Source organism: Natrix helvetica (genome assembly GCF_964273705.1).
Source record: "Natrix helvetica genome assembly, chromosome: 5".
Lineage (NCBI taxonomy): Eukaryota > Metazoa > Chordata > Lepidosauria > Squamata > Natricidae > Natrix > Natrix helvetica.
In genome coordinates, this window is record NC_138551.1 from 56,828,052 (window position 1) to 56,841,174 (window position 13,123).

Sequence of the window (13,123 nt, forward strand, 5' to 3'; positions counted from 1 at the left end):
TTGTTCATATGTAAGTACCAATGTTAGATTACTTCAGATGATAACTGCTGCCTTTTGAATTCATCTTCTTAATTATCTTTGATACCTATTATACGGTGCTATGATGCTTGCATACATTTTATTTAATGAAGACACCAGCTCTTAAAGAATCTGGTCTGAATATTTTTGCTTTCTGACTTGAGATTTTTTGTACCAAAAATTCAGCATAGGCCGAAGTAAATAAAAGGCTATGACCATAGGCACATTTATTTATTTATCAACTATTAACATTTCTTATTTTATCTTTGATAAAAAAATGATGACATTTAATATCTTACTTCACCTAAGAGTTTGGAAATAACTGTGGTCTTTGGGAAAACTCTAAAAGCTCCTTTCAGTGCAAGTGGTCTATCTAAATAGACCATAAAAACTACTTTCTATTTTAACTACCCTGAAAATAAGACCTCTCTGGATAATAAGCCCAATTGGACTCTTGAGCGCATGCACTAAAATACCCCCCCTCCCCAAATAAGCCTTCTCCGAAAATATTGCAACACAGCAGCAGCCATAAGGTCTTGGGGCGCTCGCCGCCTCCTGCATCTCAAAAATAATAAGACTTCCCTGAAAATAAGGCCAAGCACTTATTTCAGGGGGTGGAGGAGTCAAAAGAAAATAAGACCTTGTCTTATTTTCGGGGAAACAGTACTAGAAAAATAATGAGAAGTTATTATATAGTATTTGTAAATACTTTGATGACTCTCTTCATATTTCATTTCCTCATTCACTTACTAAAGAATCCCCTAACTTTAGGACAGTGTTTGTATAGAACTATTCTCCATCTTTCCAAGCCAATGAGATTTCAAACTTCAGAACAATTTGACTTTAAAATGGCTATTTTAAATGCTCTAAAATCAAAATAATATGTGTGTGTGTGTGTGTGTGTGTGTGTTGTATTTGTACTGATAAATAAATAAAGGGAGACTATTTATTTATTTATCAGTACAAATACAACAAAAATATAAAAAAGGCAACATTAAAAATAAAAATATGGTTTTCTGCCTGCATGGTCTTCTGTGATGAGCCGAAGGACAGAAAGAGGGAGTAGTGACCTTCCTCCCATATTTAGGCATACCAGGGGTTGCAACACAATTACATATACATATACATATACATATACATATACATATACATATACATATACATATACATATACATATACATATACAAATACATATACATATACATATACATATACATACATACATACATACATACATACATACATATATATATATATATATATATGTGTGTGTATGTGTGTGTGTGTGTTGTATTTGTGCTGATAAATACCAGGGGTTGTAACACAAACACACACACACACACACATACACACACACACACACATATATATATAGAATATATATATATATATATATATATATATATATATATATATATATATATATATATATATATATATATATATATATATATATATAGAATATTATATATATAGAATATTATATATATAGAATATTATATATATATATATATATATATATATATATATATAGAATATTATATATATAGAATATTATATATATATATATATATATATATATATATATATATATATATATATATATATATATATATATATATATATATATATATATATATATATATATATATATATATATATATATATATATATATATATATATATATATATATACACACATACATACATACATACATACATACATACATACATACATACGTCTTTGGTTGTTCGGGTTTTCTCCCGCATAGAATTGGAAGTACGCGGGAGAAAAACCCGAACAACCAAAGACGTACATACAAACACCCGCGAAAACCTCAGAAAACAAATATATATATATATATATATATATATATATATATATATATATATATATATATATATATATATATATATATATATATATATATATATATATATATATATATATATATATATATATATATATATATATATATATATATATATATATATATATATATATATATATATATATATATATATATATATATATATATATATATATATATATGCTGGTTTTGTTGTATTCGGGTCTTTTCCCGTGTAAGGTTGAGATTGTCTTTGCAACGTTTCGGCAGGATCGCACCTGCCATCTTCAAGCGTGGGCTCAAAATGTGGGCTTAAAATGGGAACAGAGCTGCCGTCTTTCTGTAAGTCTTGGTGGGAGGGGATGGGGTGCTGGCTTTGTTTCAGTAAGTGGAATGATTGGTTGTGTGGCTATTTTTTGGTCAGTGGTGAAGGCTGTCCTGATATTGTGCTTGTGGAGAATTTTGCTGATTTTATCTGTGGTGCCTTTGATGTAAGGGAGGAGGGTCTTGGCTACAGAGTTGATCTGTGCAGGGTGGTGATGGGATTGTGCATTTAAGTAGCGGTTGGTGTGTGTTTTTTTCTGGTAGATGGTGTGTCCTAGGGAGCCATTGGTTTTTTTGTAGATTAGGACATCCAGAAAGGGAAGTTGGTTGTTTGCTTCTATTTCCATGGTGAATTGCATTTTGGGGTGTAGGTTGTTGAGATGTGTGAGGAAGTTGTCCAGTTTTTCTTTTCCATGTGGCCAAATCACGAAAGTAGCCAAGACCCTCATCTCCAGAACCAAACGCCTAGCCGACAAAGACCACCTGAAAACTGAATTACACTAACTCACAAATGTATTAATCTCCAATGGATTCCAAAGAAAAACAATCACCAACCTAATCCAAAAGGAGATTCCCCCAAAAAACCAAGATACAGAACAGGACAATGGCATCACCCTCCTCCCTTACATCAAAGGCACCACAGATAAAATCAGCAAAATTCTCCACAAGCACAATATCAGGACAGCCTTCACCACTGACCAAAAAATAGCCAACATCTTAAGAAACCCCAAAGACAAAATCCAGCTAGAAAACCAAGGAGTCTACGAAATACCATGCAAAATCTGCCCAGCAATATACATAGGACAAACAAACAGGAGAATAAATGCACGCATCACAGAACACAAAAACGCAGTAAGAAAAAAAGAAAAAACTTCTTCCCTTTTCCAGCACCTTAAAGCTACAGGACATGAAATCAACTTTGAAGGAGCCAGGTTAATCTCCAAAACAGAACACCTCCACAAGAGAATAATCATGGAAGCCATCGAAATAGAGAAACACCCCCACAGCATGAACAAACGTGATGATACCTCCCGCCTACCAAACATCTGGAAACCAGCCCTAGCCAACAAACGAACACCACCCACCACCCAAGCCGTTACAATACAAAACAACAATGCACATACAGCCTGCACCAATCAGCACCAATCTACCAATCATGATACAACCACACAACCAATCATTCCACTTACTGAAACAAAGCCAGCACCCCATCCCCTCCCACCAAGACTTACAGAAAGACGGCAGCTCCGTTCCCATTTTAAGCCCACATTTTGAGCCCACGCTTGAAGATGGCAGGTGCGATCCTGCCGAAACGTTGCAAAGACAATCTCAAAGCAGGCATAAATGTCAATAAATGGAATTCCATTTCTTATATAAATTGTATTGCATTTGTTATTTGAAATTAATTGCATTTTTAATAAGTAGTTTGGATGGACTACCATCCCACCTTTAGAAGATAACAAATATTGACATTCAAGAAGAAAAGTCAGTTTCATTGCTTTTTTATGCTTGCTATTTTTGTTATTGCATGTAGGTGATTGTCCATAAATCCAGGGAGTTATATTGCGACAAGATTTGTTTATTTGCATTATTTTTTGTGCTTTCAGTAAAAGGTTTTTTGTATTCATGAGCTCTACCAACTTATCTGCCAGCCTGGAGAAGCAAATATTTTAGGATGATTTCCAAGACAGACTTCCTTATCTCTAAAGGATGCCAGACAGTCTGCCATTCCAGCATAGCAAGTGAAGGACACATAACTTAAATTTTTTCAACTGGCATTTTCAGGTTTCTTCACAGAATAATGTAAACTATGTATTGGATTGTTTTAACTTTTGTAATGGAGTTATAGATATGGATTATGGGTAACACTGGTTTGGTACAATATATGTATATGTACAGTCTCTCTCTCTCTCTCTCTCTCTCTCTCTCTCTCTCTCTCTCTCTCTCTCTCTCTCTCTCTCTCTCTCTCTTCTTCATCATCATCATTATTCATCACACAGTCAGTCAAATGTTCAGTCTGGGTTTGGCATTTTTGTCTACCTATCAAGTCCCTACCAAGGACCTCATAGGCAAATTTGGATGTTTGATGGTGTTACAGATATTGTTGCAGGATGGAAGCAGTTCCAAGTAAAGCTGCCTTCTGCAGTTGACTGATGGCAAATTTGTCAATGCCTATGGTGTTCAAAAGGTGCTTCAGTTGTTTTGAGACTGAACCAAAGGCACCTATTACTATTGGTACTACCCTTGCTTGCCTTTGCCATAGTTGTTCTATTTCTATTTGTAGGTCTTTGTATTTTATTATCTTCTCCGGTTCTTTTTCTTCTGTTCTGCTGGATAATAAATTATTATTATTTCTTTTATTCATTAAGCATGAAACTCAGTCAAGTGAACATTTAAAGATGTGTCACAAATTCCATTGACTGGTGCTAATGGTTGATACGGGTTGCTGCCAGCATCCTGGATATCAACCAAGTATCTTCTTAAAATATATGATGTTCCTAGTAGCATAGTTTTTTGCAGTTCCGCTGGTAGTTTTGCAGAAAGCTGCAATTTCTTCATGTGTTTTGTAAAATTCTTGGACATGGTACCAAGTGCCCTGATGAAAATGGGTATCACTGTTACATGTTTCATCCGTAGCCGTGTAGTTTCGATGACCAGGTCGCAATATTTCGTGATTCTTTTCTAGTTCTTTTTCTTCGACTCTGGCATCTCCTGGTACAGCGATATCAATAAACTTATGCTTCAGCCCTGTACAACTGTGATATCTGGTATATTGTGTTCCAATGATGATCCATCTGTATTCGAAAGTCCCACAAGATCTTCATCTTCTGATTTTCCACTTTTTGCTCCCATGACTTTTTGGATACAGGTAAGTCGTATTTTTTACATAATGTCAGTGGATTAATTTAGCAACTTGGTCATGTCTAGTTTTATCCTCAGTTTGTGCAATTTTACTGCATTCACATATTAAATGTGAAACAGTTTCAACTTTGTTTTTGCAAAGTCGGCAATTTGGATTGTCAGTGGATTTTTGTATCTTCATTTTCTTGGCATTAGTTTGTAGTGCTTGTTCTTGAGCAGCCAGTATTAAACCTTCTGTTTCTTTCTTGATGATTTCAATCTTAAGCCATGTCCATGTCAAGTTGTCATCACATTTTCCTTCAATGTTTTTCATGTGCTGTCCATGCAAAACTTTGGTTTTCCATCTATTTAATCTGTCATCCAGCTGTTTTTCCTTATATTATGCCTTTGTTTCTGTTGTTTTTATACTGTTCTCCATTTTCACAGCCTGCAACAATTTTTCTGTACTTTGGTTCACATAGTTATTCAAACTTCGTTTTTCTTCTTCTAAAGTTTTATGGATTTCCCCTCTGCCCCCTATTTTTCTTGGCAAGTGCAACCTGTCAATGTCACTTCGTGGATGTAAAGCATAGTACATATTCAAAAGTTTGTGCATTTTCCAGTCCAAGGTTTGAAGTTCAGCTGATGAAGTCCAGCTGAGTAGCATATCACTGGAATTGCCCATGCATTAATGGCTTTAATTATGTTTCCAGCATTCAGCTTTGATTTTAATATTTTCTGGACCCTCCTGATATATTCCTTTTGCATTGACTCTTTGACTTTTCTATTCAAGATGTTATCTGCTTCCAATGTGCCTTGGTATTTGTAACCGTCATCCTTTGCTAATGCTTTCACTATGCTTCCATTTCCCAGTTCTATTCCTCCTATATATTTTTTTTCAATTTTTTCTCACTGTATGGATAATATAGCATATTTTTAAAGTGCCAAGTTCATTTTGATGTCACTGCTGAACAGTTGAACTGTGTTGAGTATTGGTTTAAGTTCAGTGGGGCTTTTCGCATACATTTTTAAGTCATCCAAGTATAGTAGATGGTTTATCTTCCCATGTTGGCTTGAGATTTGGTATCCCAGTTTTGTGTTTTTTAAAAAAAAGAATTTTATTGGTTTTTAAACATTTATGGGAAGAGGTAAAGGGGTGCATAGAAAATTTTGGCAGCTCCCACGCTAGTGGTAGAAATCCCTCCAAATCTCACAATTTTTACAATATTAAAATCAAGATATAAAAGATAAGCAAAAAGCAGAATCTTATTCTATATTGTATCAACCATGTGTTCAATCATTTTTCCTTTGTCGCTTTCTAGTATATCAACAATTACAAATATTTCAAATACTTTTATTTTTGTGACCTGAGCCTTTTTGATATTGCTCCTTCCTCCCTGTCCCCAGGTGGAGCCACAGCCCCCCCTCCTTGCTACCCTTTTCACTACCTTCCCTGTGTTCGTCCTTTAGGAGAGAGAAATGTTTTTTAATGAAGGCTTCAGCCTCCTGTACTGTATTAATTCTAATCCTATTTCCCTCCCAAAAGATCAACATTCCCTCTGGCAATAACCATCTAAACCAAACTCCTTTATTGTATAATTTCTTTGATAAGGAGTAATACTTCCTCCTTCTTTCTCTTATCTTTTTCGGAATCTGCTTAAGAATGGTGATTTCTTTATCTTGATATTTTAAAGGTCCCTCCCTTTGGGCCCCTAGCACCTCATCCCTCGTGGTTCTCCTAAGAAATTTAACATGTACCTCCCTTGGAGCATTATGACTTCTAGCATATGCTGAGTTAATCCTATAAACCAGGTCCATATCCCACCACAACTTTCTTTGTCTCTCTTAATATATTCTGCTAAAATTGTACTCATAATATCCTTAAGATCTTCATTTTCTGTCTCTGGTAGGTTCTGGAATCTGAGAAAAAAGGACATTCTTTCAAATTCTATTTTTGTCATGAAGTTCTCCAATTGTACATTTCCCTTCTGGACTGCTTTAACCTCATCCCCTAGCCCAGCCGTCCCCTCCTCCAACACCATAATTCTCTGTTTGTGTTCTGAAATATGATGATGAACACCTCTAAGTTCATCTGTCAGGCCTGTAGTTATGTTCCTTTTAGGATCTTTGGCCTGCCACACTTTTTATTAATTTCTTATGCTGTTTCATTAGTGTAGTAGTTGGGAGGGGGGAATAGAAAGGAGTAGGATTGTGGAATGTATTGTTATGGTTCTTCTTAGAAGCTCAAGGTCGTCTTTTGTCTCCGTACCTCGACACCTGACCGGAAGCAGAGGGGTGTACATGCCAGCGTGGAAGATGAAGATTGGACCATGTGATGAATTATGGGGTGTGGGGATAGATAATGAACTTTCAACTGGGTGAACCCACAGGATGTACATTAGAGTTGAAATTTCACAGCATAATACCAACATGTCTGTCTTATTAAATTGGAGTTTTAAGGATAACTTTGCCTTGGATAATGATTTAATTCTGCATGATATTTGGAATGCTGACATCATCTTTAAGATCTGTCACCTCTTTTTTCAACTCATTTTGGCCCCTCATAATTTATTGAAACATTTGGGTAACAGATAGCTCTTTCAGGCTCTCTCCAGACCCTTCTTGTTGTAACAATGAGGTAATTTTCGTTTGCTGCATGCTTGGACTGGAGGTGGCAGACAGAGGAACCGAAAATGACTTGACCATTGGTGGTTTCTTAGGCCCCATTTGTCTAAGTTCAGAGATGTATATAAGTCTTTTACAAAGAAAATGTCGTCGGCAGATTGCACAGCTGTGCTGGTCCAAGGAGGCAGGCAAATCCGAAAGTGAAGAGTTAATTCTCCTTCACCGTTCCAAGACACCAAGGCACAGCAGAAAGGGGAAAGTCAAATAATCAAGGTCTAGGTAGACCACGTAACAGGAGAGGTCCCGGTCTCCCTCAGAGATGGTAATAAAACAATACCAGAGGTTTTTTTTTCAAAGGTAGTTTCAAAAGGCAGACTTCATTTGTAAGTGCAAAAACAAAGATGGAAGGGAGCCATCTTAGCTCCTCCTTTCACAGGGAGAAGAACGGAGGTTTCCATAAGATTTTTTTTTAAAGACAGCTCAACAATCATCTTTTGCAATTGTGATAGAGATCTTTCTCACATAGTTAGTTCAAGTGACGAGTCAGCCTTTGTTCTCTCTCCATTCCAACATAGAGAGAGATAGTTCAAATGCCACTTAATCCGAGGGGGGGGGTGTAAAGAGAAGAAAAACCCCCATCTAATCTTCAGTTTCAAATAAATTGAACACAAACTTACAGTAGTCTGCTGCTTATCCTTTAATGATGATTAAGGAGATCAGGGTGGCTGCCCCACCACCAGCATTCAGCCGTTCTTCCTTGGATAACCTCCTTCCTCCCGGAGCCCATTTGGCGAAAGGGTGGACAGCCCAAAGCTGCCCCAAACCCCCCTCCGCTCCCCGGGTCCTAGGCGAGGCTGAAAACACCCCCGCCGGCTGCCTCTGATTCCGGGGGGGTTCAGCAAGACGCCCTTCGGCAGGGGACCCCTCCAAGGCCCCCTGTGCTCCTTACGGAGCCAACCGAGGAGATGAGCAGCGGACAGCAAGTCCATCGCCAGCAGGAACCGGAAGTGATCTCTCCCCAGTTTTGTGTTTTGTAGGATTATTGTCAGTGGAATTAAAGCGATGTTGAACAGTAGTGGTGAAAGTAAGTCACCCTAGAAGATTCCTCATCTGATGTTAACCTCACAGTGTTCTCCCCATTTGCTGTTAGAACTATTTTCCATTTTTGCATATTTGCTTTAAAAATTTACAAATATTTTTGCTGATTACAAAGCTTTCCAGACAGATGTTAATCCAGCTATGGGGTAATGAATCAAATGCCTTTTTGTAATCAATCCATGCCATATTTAAATTTTTTCTTTTTCATTTTGCATTTTTTGTTATCATTTTGTCAATGAGCAGCTGATCTTTTGTTCCTCTTGATTTTTTATAATTTCCTTTTTGTTCTACTGGTTAGACTGTTTTCCATCAGATGATTGAATACTGAATTTGCAAGTATTCTTGTAAAAAGTTTGAACATTGTTGGCAGACAAGTAATTGGGTGGCAGTTGGTTTGTTCTGTGCCCGTTTCTGGATCTTTCATGATTAAGTATGTTTGGGCAGCTGTTAACCATTCTTCGCTTGTTGCATTTTGAAGCATTTGATCAAATTGAGTGGCCATGTGATCATGGAGGCTGGTCAGGTGTTTTAGCCAGTATCCATGCAGTTTGTCCAGGCCATGTGCACTTCTTGACCTTTTTGCATGTTTTGCAACCATGTCAGTTTTTATTACAATATTTACCATTTTGTTTCATGTGGTTTGTTGTTGAATATCTTTGATACAGAAGGCAGTTTTGTTGTGTTCCACTGGGTTTCTGCACAGTTCTTTCCAAAAGTTCAAAGTTTTTTTTTTACATGAGTGAACATTAGTTTGGACTTGATTTTCATCAAGGGACCAGTAGAAGAGGTGTTGGTTTCTGTCTCCAGGCACTGTCTGTATAATAAATTATTATTATTATTATTATTATTATTATTATTATTATTATTATTATTGTTGTTGTTGTTGTTGTTGTTGTTGTTGTTGTTGTTGTTGTGATGATGATGATGATGATGATGATGATGATGATGATGATGATGATGATGATGATGATGATGATGATAATCTTTGGTGAGATTCACAGCCTTTGGGGCTGGTTGGTAGCCTAACAGCTCGAGTCCTAACCAAGGACCTAGGAACTGTTAAGGTAACGTTGGAGGATATAAGTTGTTCCAAGTAGGGTGGTTTTTTTGTAGAGTCAGAATGTTCAAGTCAGGTAAATTTAGAATTTTCAAATAGCGAGGCAGCCCTTTAGGTATTGCTCCAAGGGCACCAATTACAATTGGGACAACACATGATTTCTTTTTCCACAGTCGCTCAACCTCAATTTGCAAGTAATTATTATTACATAATAATAATAATAATAATAATAATAATAATAATAATAATAATAATAATAATAATAATAAAATTATATAAATTATTATTATTATTATCATCATCATTATCATCATTATCATCATCCCCCCTTCATCTCTCTCTCTCTCTCTCTTTGTCTCTGTCCCTCTGTCTCCATGTGTCTTTCTTTTTAAATTAGCTGTCAGATATCCAGAGTTATTGCAAATGAATGGCCATTTAAAATTTCAATATAAAATTAAATTAAAACAAAGCTAGTAGTCACAGGTCATTCTCTGGAGTGTTTCTCCTTGCTCATAAGCCATGATTGCCACTATGCCAAAAGCAAAGCCTGACTGGTTTGCAAGATCATTCCTAGGAGAGGTTACTCTTGACAATGAAGCTCATATCAATCAGACTGCTTGTCCAAAAGAGCAAATGGGAAAGTAAGCCTTTGCCTTTAAAATAGCTCAGTAAATGAATCAAATCAAACCTAAACTAAGCAGAATAATTTCTGCATTGCTTCAGCACAATTTCTTACAATCTGTTTGCCAGACATTTTGGCATTCTGCTATGTAGCTCTTTCCTCTTGCCTCTGTCTGCTGTGAAAGCTGTGCAGAAAGAATACTGCAGACATTTATTGAAGCAAACCCTTTGAAGCTATCTGAGTGAAACTTTTACCCTGTTAATGTGCTTTAATGGGTGATCATTTCTACAATCTTCATTCCATTCTTTACAAAACTAAAACAAAAAAAACAAAAAAAACAAAAAAACAAAGGCATTTTGATGCTTTCCCCCATTTAGTTCATTCACAAACCTTTTTTTAAAAAAAATGAATTGAGTCTTATTTTCAATTGAATTAAATTGCACATATCCTATTTTGATATGTTTGAAGATGTCGTATGTACTAGTAACAATACATAATACCCATGAGAGCAAAGGAATCTGCTTATTTATTTAATAGCCTGCCTTTATTATTTTTGTAAACAACTCAAAGTGTCGGAAATATTCAATAATTCTTCCTCCTACTGTTTTCCCCACAACAACAACCCTGTGAGGTGGATTGGGCTGAGAGAGAGTGACTGGCCCAAAGTCATTCATGGCTAAGGCAAGGTTAGAACTCATAGTCTCTTGCTCTCTAACCTGGTGTCTTAACCACTAGATCAAACTGGCTCTCTTATGCACATGTTTATGCATTCCTCCCTCCGCTCTCCCTTTTTTTATAAAGTATATGTATATATATTTTAAAGAAATGAAAATAAAAATACACCAATTAAAATGCTAGAAAAAAGAAAAATAGCTTCAGTTCCAGAAATTTGCTTCTTTTCTGTCTAAATTGCTTATTGTTGTGGTGATACTATTTAGATCTTTGCAAAAGTATTGAAATCCTCAACAGAATGGTGGTTCTGTTAAGAAATGCCTGTGGTCAACACTATCTGGAAATAGGCAAATATGCAAAAGTGCAAAGCAAATAAAACAATAAAAAGATGGCCGTGCAAAAGCCCTTGTCAGCAAAAACAGCAGAAAATCTATAATGCTTCCACTGGTGACAGAAGAGTAACACACAATTTCCAGAACCTTTCTTAGTTTATATAAACCTATGTGGAACACATGACTACTGTTCTCTCAAGAGGCAATGTCAAGAGGACATGACATGAAAATTAGTTAGTGGGCATTGTTTGTGCTGCTGTTATGAGAACAAAAAATGAGCTCTCAGAGGGAAAGAAAGTATGATGACTTTCCAGAAAAACATAATAAACATGATATATATTTTTTAAGACACTAAACTTTTGATTTTAAAAAAGCAACCAGTAATAGGCTGCTGCTCATATACTGCTGTTTCTCTACCAGCACTAGCACTGTAAACAAAAGGTAAGATAAATATGCCTTCAAGTTGAACTTGACTCTTGGTGATTGCAACCTTGCAATTTCAGGAAGTGTGACATATGTAGTTTGCCATTTATTTCTACCATCCCATTTTTCTGAAACCCAGTCTAACCAACAACATGCATTTACTGAACCTATGTTTACAGTCCTATTAAATCTATTTTTATAATATCAAGGCTCTGTCTAAATAATTTAAACTTGATGAGAAGCAGCCAATTTAAGTGGCTCCTTTGCTTTACACCTTTTAAGTGCATATACAGAATTTCCAGCAGCTCTTGTTTTGGAAACACACACTGCTTGTTGTTGCCATGTATGAATAGAAACATCATGAGTACAATTATTGGCTACATACCAGAATACCATGTAGAGTCTCTAACACCCTATATTTTTTTTATCAAGACTTGCTTTGATCACTGTAAGACTCTCTGTTCTACCAGATATTTGTGTGTTTATTTTTTAATAAACTTGTTTGCTGCAAAACAAGCACAGAAAAAGACTGCATCAAACCCTATTATTATCTTTATATAATACCTTATGTTGGAAGAAATATCCATCTGGTGCAGTTTCAAGCAGGGAGAAAGACACTGGAAACATGAAGGCTGCCCCCCCCCCCGCTCTCTCAAACACACACACAGAAACACATGCACACAGAAACACATGCACACAGAAACACAAGTTGGATTGGATATCTTCCAGGGGTTGTAACACAAATACATACACACACACACACACACAAAATAACAAAAAAGTATACATATATAATCATTGTGCTTTTAAACCACCACTGCAGCCTAATTTTGGCCAAGATGTAGACCTGGTTACAATTCCCCGCTATTCTCATCATTATCTTTATATAATTATACCTCCTTACAAGCCCCAAATTTGTGATTCTGTCTTTTAATCTCAATAGTTTCCCATTGTAGGTATATTTCATGTTCCCTCTGCATTTTTCCATATCTTGGATTAGATTACCCTTAATTGTCTCTAGATGGAATCCTTGCTGGTCAATGTTCATTACACTGTCCTTAATATATTATATAAAATAACAAGCGATAAACATTTCATTTTATTCATTATCTTAAAAGTTCTAGATATGTCCATGTTTCATATATTTTGATCCATGCTTAGTTGTCCTTCTATTGTCATATTCAATCAATTCGCAGCTCAATTTAATTATCATGCATAAAAGTGAATCACAAACCTCTGCTTTACAACCTCCCCATATTA

The 13,123-nt window shown here is 35.9% G+C and overlaps 1 long non-coding RNA gene across 3 annotated transcripts in view; it reads right to left on the bottom strand.

The window, feature by feature from the left end:
• Positions 1-12,506, bottom strand: part of LOC309393343 — a 137,492-nt gene extending 124,986 nt beyond the window's left edge. For all 3 annotated transcript variants that reach the window (XR_014175571.1, XR_014175572.1, XR_014175573.1), the window contains exon 1: positions 12,428-12,506. This is a non-coding gene — a long non-coding RNA (uncharacterized lncRNA). The remainder of the gene's footprint in view (positions 1-12,427) is intronic.
• Between the last annotated feature and the right edge of the window lie 617 nt (positions 12,507-13,123).